The sequence below is a fragment of the Botryllus schlosseri genome, chromosome 6 (genome assembly GCF_051294905.1).
Source record: "Botryllus schlosseri isolate E-star chromosome 6, Bs_hap1, whole genome shotgun sequence".
Taxonomy (NCBI): Eukaryota; Metazoa; Chordata; class Ascidiacea; order Stolidobranchia; family Styelidae; genus Botryllus; species Botryllus schlosseri.
Genome location: NC_137241.1, coordinates 20,847,028 through 20,860,994, shown reverse-complemented (window position 1 = coordinate 20,860,994; position 13,967 = coordinate 20,847,028). Strand labels below are relative to the sequence as shown.

Sequence of the window (13,967 nt, the reverse complement as noted above, 5' to 3'; positions counted from 1 at the left end):
CAGTATCATTTCACGAAAGTATCGTTGAATATAATTTAGGTAGCGGGTGGGCGTGGTTCCGTTCACACAGCATTGTCACCCTTCGCCATATCAAATATTTCATCACAGTATATATGGCTTATCATAATGTTTGAAACTGATGTTTCGCAATCTAGCATTTACTTATCATATCGTAATCTAGCTGTCCATGGCGTGTCCAAATCTGGAAAAGTGACCTCTGACTTTTCTTTAGTTTTAGAGCTGTTTCAGGATACCAACCTTCGAAACTTGCTGGACTAAAGACATTAAATACATGTTCCGTTTTTAGATTTAGATTTCACTTGCAATTCCCAGTACCATATATTTTGATTTCTAATTAATATCAGTTCATTTGTCTGGATAACATACATGTTGAAGTATAAAAGCAAGTGTAGTAATGCCTTCAATTTCCAGAAATAAAGCTAGCAGCAAACAATACGTTCATATTGCCAAATTTATTCCACTGAAAGCTTTTCGACTTGCTCTCTTCAGCAGTGAACGCCAGTAAATGAGGTTAACCAAGTTCGAAATATAGAAAGAATTTTGTCGTTGTGACATAATAATGACAAGTAAGTACACAGAGTCGCGAACGGCAGTAATCAGTAAGGATGGTGTGAACGTGAGGTTCACGTTCGCGTTCTTTGTGTGAACCTCGGCAATTTAGAGGTTCACGTTCACAACGGAACCTTGGTAGGTTCTACACTGTGAGCCTTTTTCATATATTACAATTTTCACTTCATTATGACATCTTCCGTTCAAATTTATTGCATTTCAACTGCAGGCTACTCTATTCATGGCGCTGGCAGTATAAAAATTTACAGTAAACGAGCATGCACCTTAACAATCTCAAATGTTTTACTTGCTTTGTTACAAAAGTTTGCTCGAAATATCCAGCTTAATTACCGTTTGTGACTCTCTGCTGTGAGCTTGACCCGCAATCACACAACATCACGAGCGAAATGCGTAGTCAGCAATGATGCTTACTCGAACAATCAATGAGATTTATATCGTTTTCTGATGTAAAAAATCTAGCAGGTGTTCGGGGTCAATCTTGACTTCATAGGTTCACTGTATCATTAAAACCAAATCCGTACGATTGAGGTGTTGGCTACTGCTGTATAACTTGTAAAATCGGTAGCAAGTATAGAAACCCGTTTTACACTCTGCCTAATATGAATGTAGCAATACTCAGACGCCGAACACATTGTCCGGTCTGGGCTAGACCGTTAAGGCGCAAGCTTTTATTCCCTGGTAAGTCGTCGAAATTGTTGGCTAAGCGACGGAAAATATTGATTTTATGGGATTATTATGTCGTTTGATTGCCTCAGCTGATACATTTAGCGACGTTTAAAACGCCAATATGTACCTCAGCATTGTGGCATTATGTGGCCCGAGTCGTCGCTAGGTATCGTGTACAGTGTACACTGTACGAGTGTACACTGTACAGTGTACATTGATATCGACTATCACTTCACTGAAAGATAGGATTGGAATTAGCAGTAAGACGTCACGTAACGTCATGAGGTTCACGTTCGCGTTCACACAGAACCTTTCAAAAAGGTTCGCGTTTACACGAACCCGAACGTTTCTGTGGTTCACACCATCCCTAGTAATCAGCGCACGGTTACGGTACAGCACACACAAAATCAGCTGTAAAACTACAGATAACTAGCCTACGGAGGTTAGTTATCTCTAGTAAAACAGCCGAATGACAAAACAACACTAATGGAAGATTCCCAGCGCGTAGAGATGTTCCTTCTGGCGACACAATATAGCATTTTTATGGTCCACCATATTTTTTAAGAACGTTTACTAATCGCACAATGTGTTTACACCGTATCCAACACACCATCTCCGTATTGCTCTTCGACTAAACTACAGGCCTTATAGTATGGGGGAGTGCGCAATACTACGATATTTTCTAAAACGTGCTGTTTGAGTAAATTGAGGGTTAGTATCGCATTTCCATATCAATACTATCATTTTCATCCCATGATGAGGACGAATGCTTATCCTTATGATATCGAAAATTGGATACCTGCGGGTATGCATCAATATGAATCAAGCTCGTCACCTTTCGCATTACTCAATTTGCACCTTTTTACAATCCATGTGAACGAATTAGGATCGTTTTCACAACTACTTACTTACTTGAGTACTTTTAAAGTCAGTCAATTCTACTTCTACTTCAAGTAGTTTTAGGTTGCTTATGTAAAAAGTACTTCTACTTGTACTTGAGTAGATTTTTTCGTCGCTACTTCTACTTCTACTTGAGTAGCTTTCTTGACTACTTTGACCACCTCTGGTATTTACACATTTGAATAGATAACAAAATAAGTGACGTAAGTTTCTATAAGATCATATTAGCTCGTTCTTCATAGGCAGAGGAGCTGGAACTTCACTGTCCTCTGGGATTGTATACGCATTACTAGAAATGACGCATGTTACATAAACGAACAAGTTGGCAAATTCCTTGAACCACAAAAATACTATTGGAAACTGCGCTAAGCTATGATAGGAGTGGGAAAGATGTTATGACAACCAGACTATTTACAAATTGGAGCAATACAAATCCAAGTGATGAAATGATACCATTTTCATTATCTTCATCAAGTAAATATCCGCATCGTGATATCAAAATTTAAATTTGTTGACGTGAGATCGCTGATTCCCACCCGAGTGGTACCAGCACTACAAGAGTACAAAAGTCTAAACCAGTGCTCTTCATCCTTTTTCGTTGCGGTACACCCTTTTAACGTTTACTAGAAACTCGTACACCCCTGACCACATACCATGCTGATTCCGTATAGTAAGCCTAATCCAGGGGTGCTCAACCTTTTTGCCAATCAAACCGTATTTCGGCTACATACATAGGACGGGTGACCAACAGCAACATTTTCGTACATCTTCGTATATTACCATGAACTAAAATATTTCTCGGCAGATTATAAAATCTCAAAATTACGAGTCGACTTTTATCTTAAATACACCAACCGAAACTCAACAGAAGGAGTTCGTGTACCACCTGGGAATAGTGCACTGAACGCTCTCTCATTCGAAGTTTCATGCTGGTGACGTCATATTTTGTGATACGATTGTCGATATAAAATGTTCTTACTTATTCTCTACTAGTTGCTGACGATTACCCCTGACGAGTGTCAGCCGAAAATATTCGGGTTCACTTCAATATGAATATGCTATTCAATTGTATAAGAAATACTTATAATAAATATTCCTTCGACATAGCAAATGTCGAGTATGTTCATTGTTCATAGGCCACATTACAACTAGGAATGGGTACAACGACTCGGGTACTCGAATCCGAATCGAGTACTAATTTTAATGATTCCAGTCGAGCATAGTAAAATATGATTTTTTCGAGTTCCTAAATTATGCTCTTCTCGCCACTGAAAGCTAGTTTATCAACGGGAATTGTAGTTTTGATACTCTTTTCCACCGTGGAAGACTTGAAACCTCGATTGGCCGTATCGCAGCATACGAAACATATAGTGCAAAGCTGCGAACATTAGTGGAAAAAACACCTTTTCGAAGTCATGATCATCTCATGACATTGTCACTAAGTGCAATGATTCAGAATCGAATCACGAAGGTACTCGATTTTACCCAGCCCTACTCGCGACCCATATTGCAAGAACCCCTGAGCTATACTCCCTGCGTCACTTCGTCATTTAAAAAATTCCACGTATTGACCTTCTACCATGGCTGAGGGAGCTAGTTTTGGAGGGGCTTAACTGTTTCTAAACTGGGGTGGCGCTACAGTCATTTCGACGCAAAGAACGTGTGGGTGTCGACTTCCGAATCCGTATACCTAGATGGTGGAGGTTTATCTAGGCTCCTCCTCGCCAGCTCATCGCCGTAAGCGGTGTCTTACAAAAAGCCTAGAATTGGGCCGTGGTGTAAGTCGGCAGTTGCGGAATAAAAATGAAGAATATCGGCCTGGTGTTAATGACCATAGTAGTCGACTAACACCTTGAATACCTTAAACAAACAAACAAACGTGTGGATGGTGGAGCGTTTTAATATTCACTTAGGTGGTGATATTCGAAAATTGATTACTAGGACCGCTGAACGCATGAACCTACTCTAGTTTTACGTGGAACATATTTTTACGATAATAATCAATTTCAAGAGAATCGCTACCGACGCCTCCTGATACGTTATGTCGGGACATGTACTGAGCTGTCCCAGATACAGATGAAAAGTATCAGGCATTAGGCCTTGAACATGTCTGGTTCTACTGACTGTGCAGATATCGGATCCATTGCCTGTCTTATTGTGTCACAATGATGATGTGCATTCGCCCAATGTCCATATTTACCTGGAGCTCAACTGTACCCTGATTCATGAACAAGATTAGACAGTTCAAATGCTAAATAGGTCTGAAGAGGCGAACAGATAAATCAATATTCAAAATGTGACATTGAACAAAGACATGGTGGAAAGTGAAGACACACAGGATAGTTGTGACCAATGTTCCCTCTAATTTTTCACGAGTGTGCGCAACTACGCCAACTCACTGCGCGGGCCTTTGGACAACAGTGCGCAAACAGGACCCCATAGGGTGATAAACCTAACTTCTGGGGGGCTTCGCCCCCCAGACCCCCCTCATGTTACTAACTTTACACCGCTACTAATCATCTATATCTGATCTTCGTTTAGTGGGCGTTCCGACTCAACGCTCGAAGCGCGAAAATTTTCTATGATTAATGATCAAATCGGTCAATATCATCAGGAATTGCATATATTGCTATCAATTTTAATCCTGTGTCTGGTCACGTAATCACATTTACAGGTAAAGCTGATCGAGTGAGATGTGTTTGAAAAGGTGGGGCCCCTAAATATAATTAAACATCTTCGGGCGTACCCGTTGGTATAATGACTTCTTTACATCATGCTATTTCGGGACCTCCTGTCTGCTATGCCAAAAGATATTGAAATCTGGACATAAGTCACTTTGATTCCACTGCGACGATATGGTGACATACTATGGATTACTAGAAGACAGACATATACGCACGAGAACGCACATGAAATCAATATATGCGATCGATGTAGGCCTATCGCGTTAAAACACTGATGTGGCGTCTTAATACCGGCAATGTACTCATTACTATCAAGACATACAGTCAGATATAACGATACTAATATTCAAGTCTGATTGAAGCAAGAACAAGATCAGCGTATGGCCTTATCGACAGAAGATACCCGTTCAAACGAATCAAATAAAATCACAAATTTGTGCTGCTGAGAAGCCGATCTAATGCAGCGCCCTACAGTGCAGTTGCTGCATATCCCGAACAACGTCTGCAAAGGGATGGATTTTTTCAACAATATTGGTGCTTGTACTTGCATATTCTGCATATTATCCTATATCACCATACGTGATCAGATTCGCCTGATGGAAGTGATGACTACCAAAATTCGCGGCATGGAATTGTACAGTAAATCTTACACAATATGCATGCCACGCGGAGAAGACTATTATTCGTTAGTTTCTCGCAGTTAACTTCGAGCTAGCCCATTGTTATTTATAACTTTGTTAAACCATGTTATTTCGCCATTCCCACAAAGGATTGCGCTATTGATATGATATCAGTAACGCTCACGCGTACGATACCATAGTAAAAGAAAAATCTCTTTCATGAGTTGTCGCACACGATTGCAAATTCTCATTGCTTCCCGGAGCGCAATATTTTCGGGCCGCACTTGTAGGCCTACCTCGGTTTCAGACTTCAGCGATAGCACTATTTACCCCTGGCAATGTTCCCTCTCATTTTTCTCGAGTCTGAGCGCCTGCGCGGTGCCTTGGACAAGAGTGCCCAACGATTAAAAAAAAAGTCATCACTTCGGATTTTTTGTGCGCAGCCTAAATTTTCTGTGCGCGGAGACCGTTTCAGCACTGCGCATTTGCGCACGTGCGCAGCTTAGAGGGAACATTGGTTGTGACTCATCATTCATAATATATATTAGCACGTAGTGTTATCATTCGTTAATTCACAAGGAAGTGCTGATTTTTTTTGAGATCGGTAATCACTAGATATTAGCCACTAGCAATCCATTGGAGTGACACTCGTAGCGCAGTTCGATGGATGGCAAGAAATATTGTGTCGACGGAAAGTGCTTCTCGAGAAGATTTGCGAGTTATCCAACTTCTGAGTTCATATTTGGTTTGAACTTGTCTCTGTCGATGCAGCAGGCTTTAATTGAACATACACGCAGCTATCGTCCCTACACGTGTAAATGAAGAATAAGGATGGAGGGCAATGTCAATCACTGTAAATATATTGGCAAATGGAATTACGAATGCGTGTTTACCAATCTCGTTTCCAGATTTATGCGCTTCATCGATGTCTTTTCCGCCACCGCTCGCGATTTTCGGCATGGACCTATCAAGTTCCATCCACATTCTTCTCACAATAGGTACCGCTCCGTCCCATGTTATTACATCATGCCTCTGTATCGCATGAAGAAAGAATAATCAAACACGAGTATTAGTAGTTCCTGATAAAAATCATCACCTTTATGGCTTGTCTCAAAGCTATTTGTAGATCCCGCGGCAGATCTCGTATCACAGACATAGTAGTCATGCAGTGCGAATGAAATTTATTTTACAAAAAAAGTGCGAACGGAGCTCAAAAAGGTTGAAAAGCACTGCCATAAGGCATCCATTTTTGTGGAAACATCGTTTTAAAAACGGGGCGTTTCGTAAATCAATGAGCTGTTATTCTGCAGAATCATTGCTTGATCCAATGCTTCCAGGTGGACTAACTACCTGTCTAAAGTTGTGAGCAACAAATCTCGAGAAGTACTATTGCATTGAAATTTGAAGTTCAGGCGGCGTGCTCACGTTTTGTCGAGTAATTTGTTGTTTATGAGTTGATTCTTAAGGAGCGTATAATGAATTAAAGACTTTCTTCGACACTAATTTTGACGTTTCCAAATACCCAAATCGCTCTCAATACCGTGATTGGCTCCATTGAAATGGCCATATATGCTTATGTATCAACTATATGAAGCATTGGAGTGCCTTCAAGTCGCATATGCTAGCCTGCATACCCCATTTAAAAATTTCCTAAATTTTTTCCAAAAATTACAAAAACGTTCGCGGCACACATGAGAGTCTGTGGCGGCACTCTAATGTGCCGAGGCACACAGTTTGGGAATCAATGGTTTCGACCTGGGCTTTTCAACCTTTATGAGCTCCATTCGCACTTTTTTTGAAAATAAATTTCATTCGAACAAACTAACCGAAAATGTTTATACAAAAAGAAGATGAAGATACTTAACAACATTTTGTTCAGATGTGCAACAAATTGGCTACTATGTAGCGCTATCAAGTGTTTCATTAAAAAGGCAACTTTTGTCGCTCGTTTTGATTTCAACTATTTCACTAAATCCCTGCTTGACCAAACAAGTTATTGGGTTATGTACAATAACGTTTGCTAGTGCTTGGATGGCCAGGTCTTAAAATCTGTTGTGCACTCCTATCCAAAATGCAGCGAATTCTACAGGAGTGAATAATGCTTGCTGGCAGAAATCGTTTTTGAGAGCTGACACAAAGGTCCCGGAGGCTCCAGTTTGTCGATGGAAAACTCACATGTTTGTGTTGAGGCTTTTGTCTTGTGCCTTGAAAAATAAGGTGCAAAACGATCAAGGATAGTAGGCACATTAGAGCTCGCTACCTTGTGATACGTAGCTCCCACTTGTGTTCTTTTTTTCAATTTCCCATTTTATGTCCAGAAGTAAATGAGAAGAGCGAATAATCTCACGATAACGTGTGTTCTGCTCTTTAGGTCACTCTAACTTGAGAATTCATAACAGTTTAATAACGGTAAAGCAGCTTTTTAGACCAACACCAAAATCTGAGTTTTCGTGGCATCTCGTGACCCGAGCCTCACCCATGAAAAGAAATTCATTTTTAATATTACAGTAATATGCTACGATTTTACGGACATGAATGACATACAGAATGGGCACACCACAATTCTATACCCAACACAGCTCTACAGAACATGTCTGACGCATCGATTTCAAATTATGGTGAATTAAATTCCTCTGCGTGTCACAGTTGTAGGCCTACTACTGTAACTACGGTCTACTCAGATTGCATGAACGGGAGATACGGAGCATATCCATATCGAATGGTGTGGCCATCCAGCACCGGTCATTTTTTCGGCCACGGTTTGGCCGCCACTTTTGTTTTTGGTACCGCGTTCTATCAGCGGTTTGTTGGCCAAAACTTTACGTTTTCATGATGTGCCCCGACGCGGAAGTGGTTGTCTTCGAAATGAATGGGTGTCATAGGCCTAAACTCGCTCGTTGCTCACCACTACACTAGTTCATCCCAACGGTATTCGACCATGTTTCACAGAAAAACCAGTCGGACAAATCTGATCATAAATTCTCATGATAAAGCCATATTGTCTGCGTGTCCCACTTATTGGCTACAGCACCCAACACAGTGACCTTGGATATGTAAAAACTATCACAGGATTTTTTGTAATAAATTCAACAAATATTACATACATAATAACACATAGCTCTGGCACCGTGTTGACCCAAAATTATACCCTTTGCGGTCCATACTTTAATAAACCTTTACGGGGTGATAATTTGCGTTACCGTAACTTGCAAATGGGAGTCTGTAATGATAGTATTTACTAGGAATGGTGTGAACGTGAGGTTCATGTTCGCGTTCTGTATGTGAACCTCGGAAATTTAGAGGTTCGCGTTCAACAGAACCTTGGTAGGTTCTGCACTGTGAACCTTTTTCATATATTGCAATTTTCACTTCATTAGAACATCATTGGTTCAAATTTATTGCATTTCAACTGTGGGCCACTCCATGCATGGCGCCGGCAGTATTCAAAATCAACACTAAACGAGCATGCACCTTGACAATCTCAAATGTTTTACTTGCTTTGTTACAAAAGTTTGCTCGAATTATCCAGTTTTCCGTTTGTGAATATTTAGTGACTCTCTGCTGTGAGTTTGACCCGCAATCACACAACATCACGAGCGAAATATGTAGTCAGCGAAGGATACTTATTCAACCAATCAATAAGATTGATATCGTTTCCTGATGTAAAAATTCGAGAAGGCGTATGGGGTCACTCTGGACTTCATATCTTTACTGTATCATTAAAACCAAATCTGTGCGATTGAGAAGTTGGCTACTGTTGTATAACTTCTTAATGAGGTAATATCGGTAGCAAATATAGAAACCCATTTTACACTCTGATCAATATCAATGTAGCAATACTCAGACACGGAATACATTGTCCGGTCTGGCCTAGACCGATAAGGGATAAGCGTATATTCCCTGGTAAGTCCTCGTCGAAATTGTTGGCAAAGCGACGAAAGATATTGATTTTATGGTAGCATTATATCCTTTGATTGCCTCAGTTGATACATTTAGCGACGTTTAAAACACCAATATGTACTTCAGAATTGTTGCATTATGTGGCCCAAGTCGTCGCTAGGTATCCTGTACATTAATATAGGCTATCACTTCATTGAAAGATAGGGTTGGAATTAGCAATATGACGTCACGTGACGTCATGAGGTTCACGTTCGTGTTCACACAGAACCTTTTAAAAAGGCTCGCGCTCACACGAACCTGAACCTTTCAGGGGTTCACACCATCCCTAGTATTTACTACTATCCTCGTGCCTCGCCCTAATCGAACAGATATTACGAAAATATGATGGTTGTTTAGCGAAAGAAAGCAAAAAGTCAATTGACGTTATTTTGTCAAACGATCGCAGGTCCAGACGGGCTGATATAGGCTATAGTATGTATGCCACTACATCAGCTTCCAAACCAGGCGTTTGGTTACGTAATAATTATAGTGCGAAAATAATATTTCACTACGGCTTGCGAGAGCTACGATTAGTGGTGCGTCGTAAGTTAACAATTTTTTTACAATTGCGTCAACTACAAGAGTTACACTGCCCTTGAATTTCGTATTAGGTTTATTTGAATTATTCCACGTCAGAAAAATTAAGAATTATTCACGATTTTCATTCCCACTCATTCGGATTTTTCATTCGCACCATTCGCGCCACCTCCGTCATTCCCACTGCAATATTTTTCATTGGCACGAGTGCGAACCGTCACACAGGTTGAAATACACTGGTTTAGACTTTTGATTCGTCAGCAGATTTCGCGTTTAAAGTTTTGTTTAGGATGATATTGAGTGGCTTCGAAGAAGAACTTTTCATTGGTTGAAGTTCGTGTCAAAATGCTAAACAAGCAACAGCAAAAATCAGCGTACACGAGTTCACGTCACTTTCGGGTTTCTCCAAGTTAGTTATATGCGTATAATTCCAGATCAGTATCCATGCGATGGTCACATCACGACGAAAGGCGTGTATACATATGGTGAAACGCTGGGACCGCTAGGGTAAATTATACAATATACAAAACATATATGGCAGTGCGGAATGCGTCGATGACACTGGAATGGTAAAAACGTCGGCCATTCACAAGCAATACAGCAATAAAGAGATCTGCTTACATTGGTCAGTCACCGTCTTTTTGCAAGCGTCGAATACCGCAAATCCCGTTTCGCGCAAGTGTCCGTGGAGCTGACCGATGAAGTCTTTCATAACAAACGAGTCCGTTAATTTCATATCCTTGTCACCGAGCGAGATAGTGTAATGGTTATGCGTCCGTCTTCTAGAGCGGTAGGTCGTGGGTTCGATCCCCGGCCGGGTCATACCAAAGACTCGAAAAATGGTATCCGCAGCTATCCTGCTAGGCGCTCAGCAATCACGTATAGCATGGAGGTGAAAAAAAAAAACGGGGGCGCAGACTAGATGACCTCATGGGGCCGTATCGCAACTCCGTCGCCAAAGCATCTCGATGGTGCAGGCGAGAAAGCAAAGCATATCTCTCTCTCTCTCTTGTCATAGTAGTACGCTAAGTAAGCTCCATACCTCTTCTTTTCTGTGCGCAAAACACGCGGTAATGAGATTAGATAGCTTCCATCCTATGTATTGCGCACATTCATTGAGGGCCATAAATATTGTGCAGTATTTTTCGACCTCCTTGGAATCCTTGACAATGTTGTGCCCTGGTCAAGGCTTCACAGAAATGTAATCTCCGCTAGGGTGCGTAGCTTCGTACTACATGCTTCGGAATGCTGTGATACGACTAACTGAGGTTTCGAGTAGGGATTGCGCGAACCCCTGAAAGGTTCAGATTCGTGTGAACGCAAACCTTTCTGAAAGGTTCTGTGTGAACGCGAACGTGAACCTATTACGTCACGTCATATCGCTAATTCTAACCCTGCATTTCAGTGAACTGATATACTATTGTAAAACGTCAAAATGTTAAAAGTCACCAAATGTATCAAATGGAACAATCAAATGGTATAATAATCCCATAAAATCAATATCTTCCGTCGCTTTGCCAACAATTTCGACGAGGACTTGCAAGGAAATATAAGCTTACGCCTTTTACGGTCCAGGCCAGACCGGATATTGTATTCGGCGTCTAACTATTGGTACATTGATATTGAGCAGAGTGTAAAACGGGTTTCTATACTTGCTACCGAAATTACCCCATGAACAAATTATACAGTAGCCAACACCCCAATCGCACGGATTTGGTTTTTATGATACAATAAACCAATAAAACAAGATGGATCCCGTACGCCAGCATATTTTTGTTACATTAGACAACGATGTATTCTGTATGTCAGTTTCATTGTTTGGTTGAATAAGCATCTTCTCTCACTACTAGATTTGAATTATTAGAATTAATACTAGATTCAGACTCCAGTACACGAATCATACTGCCCTGCCCGGTTGACGATACGCACCGCCCGTGATAGGTTTGCAGTATTTGTGGAACATCCATCTGATCTCGATTCCGAAGCATTTCCACTGTAGAAGAAAGAAAAGAGCAGCAACGGCGGCCGCCAGAAAAATGATAACGAGGATTCGCTATGTTCGATGAAGCCTTTGCTGCGGACATGCCCCTGCTGGGTTTTTCCACTCAGATCTGGGTTTTTCGAGCATCACCTGGATTTCTGTTTTTTTTTCTTGAAATCTGGGTTTTTTCAAAATCATGTTCGTTAGGTTAATTTTATGTTCGAAAAGCAATTATACTAGATTAGTAAGATCATAATGTCGAAAAATGCACGGACTTTAGTTGTCGATTGACTGCTTGATTGCTGCATTGTTGAGGGATTTTGTTGTATTGTAACGGCATGCAGAGTCTTGAGAGACTGTTTCACTTCTAAAATGAAAGGTCTTGACATGGTGTGATGGAGCTTTATTGAATACTAACTTCCAGCTCGCAGAAAGTCGTGTTCATATTGGGCAACTCATTGGAACCGTTTTCTTACAATTTAAATCGATTCAAGACTTGACTACTCGTATCACTCCAACAAATTTGTCGTGTATCAATAAATAAAATGAGATCTTGGTTGCTTTCACACCTTATTCAACGTCCACTTGCAAAGTAATAGCCTAATATTATTCATCACACGAGCTTTCGAAGCGATGCGCATCAATTATTTTTGTGGCAATGTTTCAAAAGCAAAACAACATATATTTTTGTGGGATTTGCATTGTTAACCGAGCAAAATGTATAGTATGAACTGTCGTAGTTTCAATATCAAGGGCTAAAACTTAGTCATATATCAGTATCAGTGTTGGGATCAAGTAACTACCTTCGAGTCACGAGTCATTTCACATTTTGACTCGAGTCAAGTCAAGTCAATAGATTTTCGAAGGTGACTCGAGTCAAGTCAAGTCACTCGTTTTTTGGAGGTGACTCGAGTCAAGTCGAGTCAAGTCAAGTCAAGTCACGATTCATGTCACGATTCAAGTCAAATTGAATTTTCGAAGTATGAGTGTTGATGCAAAGTCATTACATTTTGTTAACTGGATGAAAGACAAATTAATTGACCATTTATTTTGAATCAAATAACAAATATAAAATTAAATGTACATGCAAAAAAGGCGTTGTATCGCTAACGCACACTTAAAACTGCCAATAAAATGCGTGATTATCTGCTTATAGCTACATGCTACAGCCTGTTATTATCAGCCAAAATAGAGGATCGAATATGAATCTTCGAGAAGTTGAAACAAATTGATATGGTACTGTACACTACACTACTCATCTACACGTCCGTGAAAATAGAAACGCATAATTTATGTTCGTTCGATTTAAATTATACAAGACGGTTGGTAAAGGTGAGCACTGCGTATTGTAAACACCGATCCGTCTGAAAAACAAAGATACGTTGCTATTAGATTCATCTACCTCTACTACGACAGCGTAAGCTGTGATCGTTTCGTTCAATCTACAATCAGTGAATTACTGGTTGCCCTCAGAAGTGACATCGGCGTATCGTGAATAATCCGAACATACATAAGATAAGGTGATTTAAACAACACCGTTTACTTGATGACTTGAAATTGACTCGTAAATTTTGCTCCGAGTCACGAGTCAATTGATATTTCCAAAGCTCAGAGTCAAGTCAAGTCATACGAAAGAGAGACTCGAGTCAAGTCATGACTCGAGTCATCCCAACACAGATCAGTATGACTGCAATTAAAGACTGTCAGTTTCCATTTCTCAGCTATCGCATTGAAATTTGAGTGAAATATAGGATCTGGGTTTTTCTGGGTTTATTTAGCGTCCACATCTGGGTTTTCCCGGAATATCCCAGTGACATCCTTGCTCTGCTGGCTGTCCCTTCCCAATTCGAACGAATCTGTTGCAGTTTCAGGTCCATCCAGTTTCCGAATAGTGAATTCGTAGGCCCCGAAATCCGGGTCTTGCACATTCCTAGATGAAATCATCAGACAAATGTCAAAGTCCCAGAAAGAATGGAGTTCGAAAACAGCATGGAAGTAGGACGCTTTACGAGGGAATTCGATTTTCAAAATTACAAAGCCTGCGTCTGT

General features: G+C 40.6%; 1 protein-coding gene and 2 long non-coding RNA genes across 10 annotated transcripts in view; 1 reads left to right on the top strand and 2 right to left on the bottom strand.

The window, feature by feature from the left end:
- Positions 1 to 13,967, bottom strand: part of LOC145441490 (uncharacterized) — an 88,452-nt gene that overhangs the window by 21,628 nt on the left and 52,857 nt on the right. The window lies entirely within an intron of this gene.
- LOC145441630 (uncharacterized) lies at positions 4,506 to 5,809 on the top strand. The gene is made up of 2 exons (XR_013915871.1): positions 4,506 to 5,139; positions 5,170 to 5,809. It is a non-coding gene; the product is annotated as an uncharacterized LOC145441630 (long non-coding RNA).
- Positions 5,976 to 6,621, bottom strand: LOC145441629 (uncharacterized). Its single transcript, XR_013915870.1, has 2 exons — positions 6,558 to 6,621; positions 5,976 to 6,493 (listed from the first exon to the last, which is right to left on the bottom strand). It is a non-coding gene; the product is annotated as an uncharacterized LOC145441629 (long non-coding RNA).